General features: G+C 36.6%; 2 long non-coding RNA genes across 3 annotated transcripts in view; one reads left to right on the forward strand and one right to left on the reverse strand.

The window, feature by feature from the left end:
- Window positions 1-15,079, reverse strand: part of LOC138915799 (uncharacterized) — a 175,394-nt gene that overhangs the window by 128,744 nt on the left and 31,571 nt on the right. Inside the window, exons 3-4 of one of the 2 annotated variants that reach the window (XR_011422088.1) lie at window positions 6,791-6,889; window positions 3,373-3,448 (exon numbers count right to left, since the gene is read on the reverse strand). This is a non-coding gene — a long non-coding RNA (uncharacterized lncRNA). Of the gene's footprint in view, window positions 1-3,372; window positions 3,449-6,790; window positions 6,933-15,079 lie in introns of both variants that reach the window. The other variant, XR_011422089.1, reaches the window with a different exon arrangement.
- The window catches only part of LOC111775321 (uncharacterized), a 77,467-nt gene that overhangs the window by 48,936 nt on the left and 13,452 nt on the right, over window positions 1-15,079 (forward strand). The window lies entirely within an intron of this gene.

Here is a 15,079-nt window from a genome sequence, read left to right on the forward strand (position 1 = left end):
AATACACATTAAAAATGGTTTAAAATGACTATGTTAAGAATAGAAATCTATCAAAAATAACTAACTTTTGTTAATCTGAAATCACATTTTACATGTATTCCTTAATTTAGCTACTCAAATGCAGTAATTTTAAATTTTTGACACGACAAATTTTTTAGAATCAGTGTTAGATGAATCACACACAATTCCGCATCTTCATAAAATTACATTCAATACCAAATATATACTGCTTCCTAATGGTTAGCTCAGAAATAAATTACGGATTAATCTAATCTGTATGCTTCCCTGACCTGTGCCCTGGATAAGGCAAAAGGAGTTCGGCCTGAAACTTTGGCAGCTGGGGTTACGTCAAAATCTCTGTAAAAGGCACAGAGCTCATTAGTCATCACAAAAATCTTGGAAAATGTTAATTCATCCATAGGTCACATCATAAAATGTGTGTGTTATGTGTAGCATAAAATTCCTATTTCGCTATGAAAATCTTGTAGTTAGCTGAATTGACAGCCAATATAAGATTTGCACAAGTGTATGTATATCAAGCTATATTATATATATCCTATCATTCCTTCCTTGGGTGTGTTCTGCTGCTCGGGAGAAATGGATTATTAGACTCATTGGTTATACTATATTTGATCATTGGCAGAGGTATTGAGTACTTCACATTTTAAACTATATATCTTGCTCAAAGGCACACAGTTAGTGAGTGTCGATTCTGAGTTACTACTGATACCCGCCAGTAAATCTCAGAACTTACTTTTCCAACTAAATCTCCAAGGTCCAAATAACTACTAACAAGGGAATGTAAGGCATTTGAATCATTAGATTGTAGTCTGAGAAGGAATGACCTCAGACTAAGGAGTGGCCCAGCTACGATCAAGTTACAGTTTGAACTCTTGAGTGACCACCTAGAAGTCCTTGGTAACTTGAGAGAGATCAGACATACCCATCTAAACCTAAGTGTACTTTCATTAATTCTTTTATTAAGGAAGATTAGCCCTGAGCTAACATCTGCCACCAATCCTCCTCTTTTTGCTGAGGAAGATTGGCCCTGAGCTAACATCTGTGCTCATCTTCCTCTATTTAAATGTGGGATTCCTGCCACAGAATGGCTTGATAAGCTGGGTGTATGTCCATGCCTGGGATCCAAACTAGCAAAGACAGGGCCACCAATGTGGAGTGCACAAACTTAACCACTAGGCCACTGGGCCAGCTGCCACTTAATTTTTTAAAAAGGTGGCATTATGCTACATGAGTTAGATCAATGAAATGGATACAAATTCAAGATCATCAATTTATTTTGTGAAAATTGTTACATTTTCTTTTCATTGAACTTAAATACTGATGGTAGAGTGATTGCATTGATGGTCCCAGTTAATGGCTTCCTTGAATAAATGTCCTTGACAATTTGACTTTGCTAGTGCCATGGGAACATGGCGACGCTAGCCTTTTGCAAGTTTGTGATAGACTCATGAAGTATGAGACACTTGGAAGAAAGCCCGCAACAAGCCCCAGAAGCATGTATGTCTCACTGATCCTCAATCCTTTCTAGAACCGTGGGAGAGTTTAGCTGTGCTTAGCTGCAGTAGGCAGAATAATGATCCCCAAAGATATCCACGTTGTAATTCCTGGAACCTGTGAATAGATTACCTTAAATGACAAAAGGCCTATTGCAGATGTGATTAAATTAAGAATCTTAAAATGGAGAGACTACCCTGGATTGTCATGGTGGGTCCAAAGTATTCACAAAGGCTCTTAGAAGAGATGGGCATGGCGATCAGAGAAGGAGATGTCATGACAGAAGCAGAGATCAGAGAGAAAGAGGGATGTGATGATGCTACACTGCTACTCTGAAGATGGAAGAGGCCGTGAACCAAAGAATGCAATCCATCTGTGGAAGCTGGAGAAGGGAAGGAAACCGATCCTTCCTAGAGCTTCTACGAAGAAGACAGCTCTTCCAACAGCTTCACTGTAGCTCTGCTACACCCATTTTACGCTTCTGACCATCAAAATGGTAAAATAATAAATGCGTGTTGTCTTAAGACACTAAATTTTTTATGGTAATTTGTTACAGCAGTAGGGAACTAGTATACCCACCTAAAGTATATCCTGTAGATTCTTGAGTTAAAATTGGTAGCTGGTGTTTGGATTGGAAGTTTAAGTTTTGGACTGTTTTATTATCCCATTGCTAACTGATATGCTCTTTGAAATAGCAATTTCATTTTCTATGTGTAAAAACATCCTGAGTATTTAAAAAAGTGAAGCATATGTTTGGAACCAAATGCTGATAAAATGTTGCAGAACAAAATGTTTGCAAAGGAGAAAGAAAAAGAGAGAGAAGAGGAGGAGAGCAAGCTGTATCACCAGCACTTCTCTTTGTCAAATGCTTTTTCAAAATGTACACTCTTCTCGTTTAATTCATAAACAACCATATGGGTTAAATAATTTTAATGAGGCATACTTTAAAACCCTGAAATACAGATATAATGTAAGTTCTACAGCTAAAAACGAGAGGTCTTAAAACTAGGTGTGAATCTTATTAATAGTGAAGCTTATAACTTTCAAAGTCATAGTATTAAGAAAAATAAATATAATAATATGACTTTTATATAACAAAACAGACATTTTTACAGTCAGTGTACAATGTTATATTAAATCTGTGACCTAAGAGATTTATAGGAAATTCTCCGCTTCAGCAGAGTGTTTTCAGATGAATGCTTGCCTTTGTCAGAAATAATGTAATTATCATGCAATAGCAGACACAGAAGAATATTGTATTAGCTTTGCTTTGAAGGTCTATGTAAATAGTATCAAGAGCGTTTGAAAGAATTTGATGTTATAACAAAAAATACTGCTTTTAATACTTTACTAAGAAATTTAGGGCTAATGGTTTCTTTCAAGTCTTTCCTAAAGATATTTTTGTCAGAAACATCAATTCCAACCATGAAAGGAGAAATACAAAGGTATGCGATAGAACATCACAAGAGAAAATTTCTTCTAGTTCTCACTGTTGACTATATAAGGCTTTCCAATTGGAATGATTATATTTCATAAATGGGCATCGCAAAACACAACTAATGGCATTTTCCTCATCTTTTTGCAAAGTACTTGCTCCTTTACTTTAGTAAACGCCTCTTCTAAAGAAGCACTTATCTTTATACCGATATTTAATTAATCATCTAAAGCAATGCTATCCAATAGGAAAAACATAAAAAGAAACAGATAAAATTAATATTAACAATATATTTTATTAACACAATATATCTAAAATATTTCAAAAGATAACCAAGAGAAAATTTTTATTGCGTTATTTTACATTCTTTTTTTCATACTAAGTCTTTAAAATCTAATGTATATTTTACATTTATTTCATACCTTAAGTCAGACCAGCCACAGTTAAGTGCTCAATAGCCACATGTTGCCAGGAGCTCCCATATTGGACATCCCAGCTCTAACAAGAAGTAGTGAAAGAGAAAAAGGATTAATGACATCACTTTTTAATAAGAAGATTGAAAAAGACTTAGGGGAATATCCTAATTGCTTTTGGGGATGCATCCTGGAGCTACTAAATTAAAAATCTGCTTTTATAGGACCTGGAAATTGTAATTTTAAAAAGCTCTCCAGATGAACTTGGTCTTCAATACAGGTTTGGGGAACTACTTTTATTACATTAGAGTGGCTGTGATCTCTGGTTGGTTAACAGAGTTACAAAGGGTCTAGAGTGGTTGAGCATTGGGGTTATAGGGTCATGGAGACTTTGATTTAAAATCATACTCTTTGATTTATTACCAGTGAAACATGACCAAGTTACTTTACCTTTCCTTCGAAGGCTTAGTCTTTGAATAGGTTAAGAATATACACCTCAGTGTTGGCCTGGTGGTGTAGCAGTTAAGTTTGTGCCCTCAGCTTCAGCAACCGGGGGTTCGTGAGGTTGGATCCCAGGCATGGACCTACACACCACTCATCAGGCCATGCTGTGGTGGCATCCCACAGACAAAAAACAGAGGAAGATTGGCACAGGGACAATCTTCCTCAAGAAAAAGAGCAAGATTGGCAACAGATGTTAGCTCAGGACTGATCTTCCTCACCAAAAAATAAAAAAGTAAAAAAGAATACATACCTATTAAAATTATTAATAGGATTGCATCAAATAATGTCTGTAAATAAAAAATCTTGCAGAGTGTCAAATAATTATGGGTTTTACTAACTACAGTATGGTGCTAATGAGCCCAAAGTGTGGAGTTTCATCCTCATGCGGGCCATATGTAATCCCTCCATGACCTCAAATGGTATTTCTAACTCTAGTTATCTCTCTTAAAATTCCATGCTTGTATTAGTCTGCTTGTGCTGCCATAACAAAACACCCAATACTGTGTGACTTAAGATTGGAAATTTATTTTGTCACAGTTTCGGAAACTAGAAATCCAAGATCATGGTTTCATCAGGGTTGGTCTCTGGTGAGGCATCTCATCCTGGCTTGTAGACAGCTGCCTTCTCATTGTGTCCTTACGTGGCTTCTTCTCTGAGCAAGTGGAGAGAGAGAGAGAGTTCTCTGGTTTCTCTTTCTCTTCTTATAAGGTCACCATTCCTATTGGATTATGGCCTACCCTTATGACATCGGTAGACCTTAATTACCTCCTTAAGGCCCTATCTCCAAATATAGTCACAGTGGGGGTTAGGCCTTCAACACATGAATTTGAGGGGGTACAACTAAGTCCATAACAGCGCCATTGTTTAGTAGTATTATGCATTTATTGCCCAAACACAATCTATAAAACTTTCTCCTGCACCACCTCTACCAAATCGAGAATAGAATCAATCTATCTGCCATGCCCTGGCCTATGTCTATGTGCCTTGGAAATCATTTTAGCTCCTAGACATCATGAAAATATTGTGCATAAGCTTCCACAATTGCTCAGCAATCATGCCAACTCAAATAAAAGAAACACCAGGTCATGCTCTTTCTGTTCATGAAATTAGACTATAAACAATACATAAAACTGACTCACCAGGAGGATATCTTTTCATAAATAACAGTTGTAATTTACTGTAAAGTTAGTTATCTGGGTTTATAATCTTTTGGAAGAAACAGAGTGCCTTATCAATCCTTGACTGTGTACTATTGTTATAATCACAGAGAAATGTGTTTTATCCAATTTTATATATAATATATGACTGCTAATTTGAAGAAATGGACAAATTATAACCCAAAGAGAAAAACGTTTTGAACTTATCTCTAATCTTCTATTTTAGCATTCCATTATATACATAGAGCTTATCATATCTTTGCCCTTCTATTTTTCTCGTCTACTTTTTGGCTATCTAGGCCTATCCCTCTTGCTTTCCTTCCCTACTATGACTTACATTCTCCATCATGTTATAATGTTCCCTCCTAACCCAACAGCAGCCACCCTCAACCTCTTCTGTTTATTGCTTGCCAAATGTCAGTGATGACTTCCTTCTCCAGCCCAAGAATAAGATTCAGTTGTGTTAAAATAAGCTAGAGACAAATATACCAGGTCAAATTGTGGTCTAGAAACAAACCAAAGGTATTCTTCTTACCCATATTCTCTACTAAAAACGATATTATCTTACTTTAGACAGCACCACACTAGTTTCAGCACTCTTATAAAATTTAGTCTTTTTTTCATAGGCTTAAACCTAACTGAAATCCACTTATATTTTTAAAGCAAATACCAACTGTTTTGTCTATAATTAGATGTTACTTTGAGAGAAGGAGGTGTTCTTGGCTCTTTCATAACTCTCTTTGGCAGAAATAAGATTGACAGTAACAATATACAGCCATAATTGTCTGAAAGTAGTTTGGTCAAGATTAATGCACAGTTAGTTCTCTCTTGCTTAGTCGTAACACTTAGTTTCAAAGACTAATTTTTAAAAACATTTTTCTCAGTACTGATAAACATTATATGTTCCTCTTGTCTGTGATGTGAAATTTATGTCTGAGGAGGATGTACAGAACTTGGTTGGATTTATTTAAAAGTTATATTTAATGCAATCAAAATGTACTATTGCTGTAATTATCCCAAGAAAGAGAAAGAAACATTTAAATGCGTCTTAAGGATTTAAATGTGACATTAAGGATTTCCTGGAAAATCCTGCCCTTTTTTGTCTGACCCAGGCATTCTCAGATGTAGGTACCAGAGGATGGCTGTGCTTGGGTTCATCCTTGACCTGCCACAAACCATGCTCGCCCCAAAGGCTGAACTAGAAAAGAATAACTTAGACTTCTACTCTTAGTGGTTGTTACTATTTTCTCCAAATTTAACATTGTCTGTGGCCCCTTCTGTTTATTCATTGATAAAATACTTGATAGAGTTTTTAAAGAAGATTAAAAGGAGATTAAAGTTTTATTTTCATAGTAATTAATGATACAATTAGTATAATGATATGCCAGCTATGTTAGTTCGTTACTTTTAGATGTTTTTTCCTTTTTTGTAAGTGAAATTAGCCATTTTTGATACACATGAATAAAATGACTTATTTTGGCAGTTTGATCATACATCTTTTATGATTGTTTAATAGTCACTCACCAAAAACATAAATATGGTGAATAAATGAGAGCTCTATTCCCCATAAAACACATGAATACACAATTATTTGCTGAAGATAATAAGGTTTTACTTAAAGAAGTTTTCAAGATGTGAAAAGTTAAAATTGTGTTATTCATGGTAAAGCCATGAAATTCCAGAAATACATCAGAAATGTAACAGGTGAAAAACTCTGACACACCAACATATTTTTATTCATAGAGTAATTTTGTTCATAGCATTACCTTCATTCAGGTGCATAGTATCTTGGAAGAGATGGAGTGCCTCAGTTGTTGCCAGGTACAGAGAATTCTTGTTGTTGCTATTGTTCTGCCTTTTTTAGTCTTGATATAAGAGTAGCAAGTCGAGAAAGTGGTCAAATTGTAGCTCAATGAAAAAGGTATGAGAGAGAATACAGAAAAAAAAAATTATCTATGTTTAAGCTGTAGGAATTTTTAAAAAATTGAATATGCTTGACCATAATCATTATTTTAGATTAACTGAAGCAACCCGAATACAATGAACAGCATTTCAAATTAGGAAAGAATACCTTGAGGGGCTTGGAAGAACGCTGAGCTAAACCTATTTGTCCTTGATGAACCTCTGAGATCTCTGTACCCCCAACTTCATAAATGATAGATATTTCAGGGTGAATCACACAAGATAATTAGTTATTTACCATTGCCAAGATTCTTGCTAAAAAATCAACTATTATTTTGATTACTAAGAGCAGACTAGACAAACATACCTGATGACACTGATTAACTACAATTGCTCAGAGCAATGTTCTGTACGAATTTCATGATTATTTCATCAATACAAAATACATTTCTCTTTTTTTTAAGTAGCAGTTTTATGGTGATGATTAGAAGTCTCTTTCTCAAAAAGGATCTGGATAAAAATAAAATGAATATTGACTCACTAGAATTGGTTCATCCTCCCTGTTTAGCAGTACTTCCACAAAAGTGTCTAAAAGACTTAGAGAGATTTTTTAAAAATGAACAAATTATTTGTATAGTATCATAAAAATCAGTACATATCTGAAATAATTCCTTTTAACCTTCATAGTAAATGGGAACATAGAGCTAACTATATAGTCCTACAAACCTATTATAGATATCAACAGACGTCTAGATTGCAAAAAGTTTATTGGCAGGGTAACTAAATTGGATTCCTACTGAATATCATAAGAATTGTCTATATTGATTATCACTGAAACTTTATACTTAATAAAATAGAACATTTCTTTTTCTTCTTGGAATTTGTAAAATAAGTAATTTTAACAGGAAAAATCTGTTATATTTTATGAAGATATTTCCTAAGAAACATATGACATTTATGGTATATGTTTCCTTGTCAGAAAACATATAGTCTTTTTTAGGAAGGTGGAGGGAACCCTGGAAATTCTATAATTCCAGTGTGGTATTTACATTTCCTTTAAATATCACATACCTGTTATACATTTAGCTGATAAATGTCGCAATACAAAAATGTTTATGAGAATGAAACTCAGATGAATCCTTTCTCCTTTAGCATTTATTTAACATTCAATAAATTTTTATTGACCCTTTACTTTGTGGCAGATCTTGTTCTTGGAAAACATGTGTTGAAAGGAGAAAAAATATTGAAATGCTCGCATATTAGTTTATCTTTTCTCCTTTTCTTTGATAACTCAGTCTTTAGATTATAGTTCAAAAGAAGCAAAGATCATCCCAACAAAATCAATTTGTAAGCCCCATGGTTATGACTGGATAATGGCAGCCACCTAAATCTAAATTTATCTACATACCCTCCAAAAGAATATGTATCACACAAGTAAATACCTTTCCAACCGACCCCTACGGGATAACTAGAAGTCAGGGAATGCTGACAAGTCATATTTAAGCAGGATATCGGCTAAGAGCAGACAGAGACTGTGTGGGAAAGAGAAGCCAGGAGATGCCTAGTGGCTGATGGAACTCAAAAGGAAAAATAGTCTATGACCATACCACCCTGAATGTGCCAGATCTTGTCTGATCTCAGAAGCTAGGCACGGTTGGTCGGGTTAGTACTTGGATGGGAAAAAGGAAAATATAAACAAAAAATAGAAAGTCTCACATTGAATAGAGAAATACTGAGGTCTTAGACATGGTGTGTTAGTGCACTGGGAATCAAAAACAGAAGGTGCAAAGTGCACAGGATCAGGGAAGGGGTCTTGCGCTTAAAAAGATTGTCAATCTTCATCCACAAAGATTTTTAGATAGCTTCACGAACCAATGCAAAACTCTTTTGCTAGCTCCTATTTAGATGTGTTGTGAGTTAAACTATTGATGTAATATTTACAGAGAGGAAAATATGAACTGATGTGCATTAAGAAGTGTTTTTGCAAACCATACATCAGATAAGGGGTTAACATCCAAAATATACAAAGAGGTCATACAGCTCAACAACCAAAAACCAACAATCCAATTAAAAAATGGGCAAAGGATGTGAACAGAGATTTCTCCAAAGCAGATATGCGGATGGCCAGCAGGCACATGAAAAGATGCTTGACATCATTAGCTATCAGGAAAATGCAAATCAAAGCTACAATGAGGTATCACCTCACTCCGGTCAGAATGGCTATAATTAACAAGACAGGAAACAACAAATGTTCAAGAGAGTATGGAGAGAAGGGAACCCTTGTACACTGCTGGTGGGAGTGCAAACCAGTGCAGCCACTATGGAAAGCAGTATGGAGTATCCTCAGAAAATTAAGAATAGATCTACCATATGATCCAGCTATTCCACTGCTGGGTATTTATCCAAAGAACTTGAAAACGCAAAGGCATAAAGATACCTGCACCCCTATGTTCATTGCAGCCTTACTCACAATAGTCAAGACTTGGAAGCAACTTAAGCGCCCATCAAGGGACGAATGGATAAGGAAGATGTGGTATTTATACACGATGGAATACTACTTAGCCATAAGAAATGATGAAATCCTGCCATTTGTGACAACATGGATGGACCTTGAAGGTATTATGCTGAGTGAAATAAGTCAGAGGGAGAAAGTCAAATACCATATGATCTGACTCATAAGCAGAAGATAAAAACAATGACAAACAAACACATGGCATTGGAGAATGGATTGGTGGTTACCACAGGGGGAGGGCTAAAGGGGTGATTAGGCTCACATGTGAGGGGATAGACTATAATTAGTTTTTGGGAGGTGAACATGATGTAATCTACACAGAATTCAAAATATATTATGATGTACATCCGAAAGCTATATAATATTATAATCCAATGTTACTGCAATTAAAAAAATTTTAAAAAGAAGTGTGAATCAGGGAGCTAGCCCATGGCCTAGAGGTTAAGGTCTGCGAGTTTTTCTTCATGGGCCTGGGTTTGGTTCCCCAGCACAGACCTATACTGTTTGTTGGGAGCAATGTTGTGGCAGCAACCCACATACAAAATAGAGGAAGACCAGCAGAGATGTTAGCTCAGGGCAAATCTTCCTCGGAAAAAAAAAAAAAGAATTGTGAATCAGTAGCTGAGTTACCGTATTGTCACGAATGGAAACATTTAGTGATTAAGCCATTTTTACGATATAAGAAATGACCTTTTGACATTTCTTGTTGTCTGAAAAGCCTTATGTCTGTCTCTGTTTGATTAATAACTCAGGAAAAATTGTATTTGCTAAGAGTCAAAGCACTTTAATACACCTGGATTACTTAATTGCATTCTCTGTGAACATAAGCTAATATACTATGTTTTTTCCTGCTTTTATAAAGCACTTTCAATTTATACGTGGGAACACATGTCATACATAGATTTAGAAACAATTTTTTTAAAAAACCTAATGAATTCCCACGTCTCTACCTGAATTCACTTGCAAATATTTTGTGTTTTATAAAGACCTCCTATTATAAGTTCCCAGCATCCAGCTTTGACTATAACAAAACTAAATAAAAAATGTTTGCCCTGTTTTCCATTGAGCTTCATAAGTCGCTCTATTTGGGGCATGACTAGTGACCCACACACACACACACTCCCACGCTGCCCCTTACTGCTACTACTCCATGATTCTGTAAAATTTATTATGGTTGGTGCAAAGCTGATAGCTGCTGGCAAGATGATGGATGAAAGACCAAAAGCATATTTCTTCAGCTTAAAATTTACCTTCAATGAGAAATCTATGCCTATTACAACCTGGATATTTATTTTTAAAGACTATCAAAGAAAATGGTTGTTATATATTTACATTCCAGGCCAGAAAGATCTGAAAATTATAGTAATATCAATGTGATCTTTTGCAAGTTCAGTTTTTTAAGGCCAGCTGAATTATTTTCTTTATATTCCTTATGTAGAAATATGAGCTTATCTTTTGTATAAATAAGATTCTCTTCAGATAAATGATTCGATTTCAATTTTTTTAGGGAGGGATGTAAAAGAAAAATGGTCTGGGCTCCCTTTGCAACTTGAGAATTACATTTATGGTTTAAATAGCAGTATGACATTCCAGCAACAGCATAGCAGCTGCCTCCTGACAAGCATAATTTGCTTTTATGGTTATGAAATTAATACTGGAACAATAGGGCAGTAGGGAAAAATGTGTCTGTTACAAGAACCCCTTTGCAAAATGTGGGTTTTCTTTAATCCTGATTTCTGATGAACCAACAACAAAAATAATTACCTATTTGTATACTGTTACATTTTCTAACTTGGAGAAAATTTTTGAGCATATTACTCATTGCATGTAATGACTTGGTAGGAAAAATGTCCCTGAAAAGTAAGCATCAATGATAAATGCAGATATTCTTTCATTCAATGTGTACTTTAAAACAAGGCAAAATTTCCATTTGAACTGCCAATGCCTTCAACCAAAGACCACCAGAAGCATACCTGTAATTGAACACATTTGTATTGATTAACTCATTGCAATGACAGAGACAGCACATTATGACAGCTGTGGGGTGTCTCTGTAAGGGGTGTTAGGAAGACTTGTTATAGGATGGGGGCTTGTGTAACATGATTTGGGGGAGGGTTCAGGTAGCTAGCTGGGTTTTGCTCTGGAATAGATACTGTCAGGAAACAAGTTGATAATTCTTTTCTTGAGAAGAATAGAGTGAGGCTTATGCTGTGATTGACAAAGAGGCAGAAGGTACTCATATTAGCCAGAACAGGGAGATCTTTGGTCATTTTCATGGCTTGGACGGTGTTCAGGTTTTTGTTTGTACTCATATATAATTGCACATTGATCATGTGTTGGCCTTGATCCATCTTGGTAGCATGGTGGCCTTCTTTGTGAAATTGTTAACGTTAAACAGGAAAACACCACAGCTTAGCTGTGAGTGCCAGGCAAGCTCCCTTCTGGCAGCCTCTGCTTTTTCTTTCTCAGAAAAAAATCACTTCATTGAGAAGACTCTTGAATTCTTTAAGTGATATGTTTGAGCAATTAAAGATGTTGTCAAAATCCATCACTTAACATCTTTCAATTATCTGGTATGCTTTTCAAACTCTTATAACAATGTTATTTGCACGATTCATATAGTATAAAGATTTACAAACATTACAAATTTTACTAATAAAGAAGCATTCACATGCTATAAAAACATTAACAGCTTTATTGAGGCATACAATTGGCATACAATAAACTCTACATGTTTAAATGTGTCATTGTATAAGTTTTGACATATGTATATACCTGTAAAATAATCTCTACAAATAATATAATATGCCCATCATTTCTGTCTTTAAAGTATTTAAAATATTTAAACTTTAATTTAAAGATTAAGTTAAATCTTTAATTTAATCATATTTAAAGTACAATTTGTGCAATCATATTTTTAAAGTATTTCCTTAATGAATAAGTATTCAGATAATAAATATTACTATTTTAATTTCTTCTATCTTATATTTCTATCATCTCTTGGGCTTAATTTATCCCCAACAAGATGGACTGAAAAGAATATAGCCTGACTATGACAATCACAGGAGAGAGGAGTCAGTAGCATGAGCCGATAGAAATTTACCCAGCCAGCCAGAATACAGCACTGCTTTCAAGCTAAGTTGAGAAAATTTCAGTTTATTTTCTTAATTAGAAGTGCCAGAAATTGTCTTTGGCTTATTTAAATAGAATAGAATTTTGGATAGTTCACAGAATCACCTGGAATGCTGAGGACCCAAGCTCAGAAATTGGTCGGGACCAGGGAGACCGAACAGTGGCCAAGTCCACTGAACAATATTGTACTAAAAAGTGGGCCTGGTGAGGACATGACGTCACTGCTGCTGAGGCCTGGGTGATGCTGAGCACATCGGATCCCGACTGTCATTGCCTCTGGACACTTCAAGCCTCACTGGAAAATCTGAAACCGCTGATCTTAGAGATTCAATGTTGCCACCCACGGAGCCATCACCCTCCACCTTGCTGCTTTCCATCAAAGTTCAGGGCAGGTTCAGGGCAGGGCAGCCACTCCTCAGTCAAGTGGTGATGCTCGGGCTTCAAAGGGGAACTGGGAAAAGTGAGCATCAACTTTTTCAGCCTTGAGTGTGGGTAGCAAGTTCTACTTTCCACCAAGATATAAGCTGATTTCTTTCACAATAGAAATGGGAAATGGGGAGCAGGTCACGGACAGCAAATAATAAACGAAAATTTTCCATTAGAGTCTAGACTGAGTAGTTTACAGAATCATTGGAAACAGCCAGTATAGAAAGGAAAGTAAGTGACAGTTGCCTTTAGTCTGTGATTTCTTGGCAAATCCTACTACTCAGGGATGATCTAACAAGAGTGAGCCAGGATTTTAGTCTCTGCAAGAGGACACAACAAAAAGCCAGTAATGTACATTTATAAATTTGGTGGTAACACTCAAAGTAGTTGCTAAATAGAATGCTTGCCTCCTGATAGTCAACAATCTACTCAGGTAAATAGAAAAAGAGACCAGCAACCAAATAGTGCCTGTTGCCCATCTTGTTCTCTGTGCCAGTTCAGCAGGGAGTCAAATGTTTTCCACTTTGACTCCCGCCCCTTTGGGCACAGTGATAATGGAACCCATTTCTCTACCCACCCACCCTTCACTCCCAGCTCACAAACCCTTTGTGGCCCATGTGTCCCAAGGCAGTGTATCTGTAACATCTACTTCATTGCTCCAATACTCCAGAGCCCTATCATCCCAACTGGGAAAAGTTTGCATCTCAGAAAAATGGCACATGGTTCTATAGTAAGGTTTTATATCTGCCTTCAAAAAGAGAGAGAGAGGCTTACTTATTAAATGCCCCACTCCATTGTGCTTAACCGTACTATTTTGTTTGTCCTTCTAAATTGTCCAGAGAATTTGAGCAAGGCTAGATTTGCAGGTAAGATAAACGGTGGGCCCAGCTCTGAGCACTGGAGATAGCAAGGTAGATTTAAGGGTAGGTCAAAAGTAGCAAAGTATATCATATTCTAAAGAAGTCACCAGCAACCGAAGCCAGCAACATCCACTGGGTCTATTGAGAGTTGCCAGAATTGATATCTGCCAGATCACTACGCCAGCCTTGTGAAGAGTACATTGTTTATGGACAGAGGCCGTTTTCTTTCTTATACAGGGAACAGGAGAGAATATTTCCCTTCTCCTATTCAAAGAGAAGTTGGAAAAGGGCTTGAAGAAAAAAACACTCTAGATATTGGATTTTCTTCCAGAGGGAAGGATGAGAATTTCATTCTCTATTAGGACGTCTATTTAGGCAGCAGAGTTGCTAAATTCTCTGTACCACATCTAGCACAGAAGAAAAGAAAAATGGAATCGGTTGGCCTGGTGGGGAACCACCAGATGGAGAGTCAGGACCACAATCTTAAATTCTCAGCTCCCAGGGAATACGGAATGTGGGCCCAGCGTGTCTCCATGGTGGAAAGTGCTGAGACTACACTGCGTGGCAAACAAGGAGACGCAAATACTATAGGAGGTGTTGTGATGTCACTACTCAGAGTTCAGTAGGGAGAGGTAGCCAGTCTGCTCAGGGCTCCTAGGAGGTCTACATGGGAACAAGCCACTCATCAGTGGAGCCCGTGGAGCCATTTCCTTTTCATGGCTGAACAAAATGAACTACAACAGCAGTTAAAGTCAACCAAGACGAGATGTTTGTAATTTTCTCTCTCTATCTCCTGAAACAAAACGCTGGAGAAGCTAGTCCCAAAGAGACAATACAGCCTGGGGAAGTGGATGAGGAGCTTGGAGGCAGTTTACAGAAAGCTGTGTTCTAAGAGCAGAATTGAAGGTTTTAAAGGGTATAAGGAAGAAGGTAATATCTATGGAGCTAGAATGGAGACCACTTGGAGGGGCAGTCACACTAGTTAGTGCCAGAAGGGTCTTTAATGAGCCCCAAGCCTGAAGGCCGCTCTTGACCCCTCGTGCAGCATATATGCTGCTTGGTGCTCGGCAGGCTTTAGAAACTCTAGCTGTCTCTCTTGTTTTCCTCTAGAAGACCTGTCAGGTAGAGATTCTCTATTCTTTTTTGAAGTTTTCTTTCTGTCTTAAACTTTTTCTTGTGGCATAGACCCCTTTGCAGATCTGATAATTGTGCTAAAACTTTTG

The sequence above is a fragment of the Equus caballus genome, chromosome 10 (assembly GCF_041296265.1).
Source record: "Equus caballus isolate H_3958 breed thoroughbred chromosome 10, TB-T2T, whole genome shotgun sequence".
Lineage (NCBI taxonomy): Eukaryota > Metazoa > Chordata > Mammalia > Perissodactyla > Equidae > Equus > Equus caballus.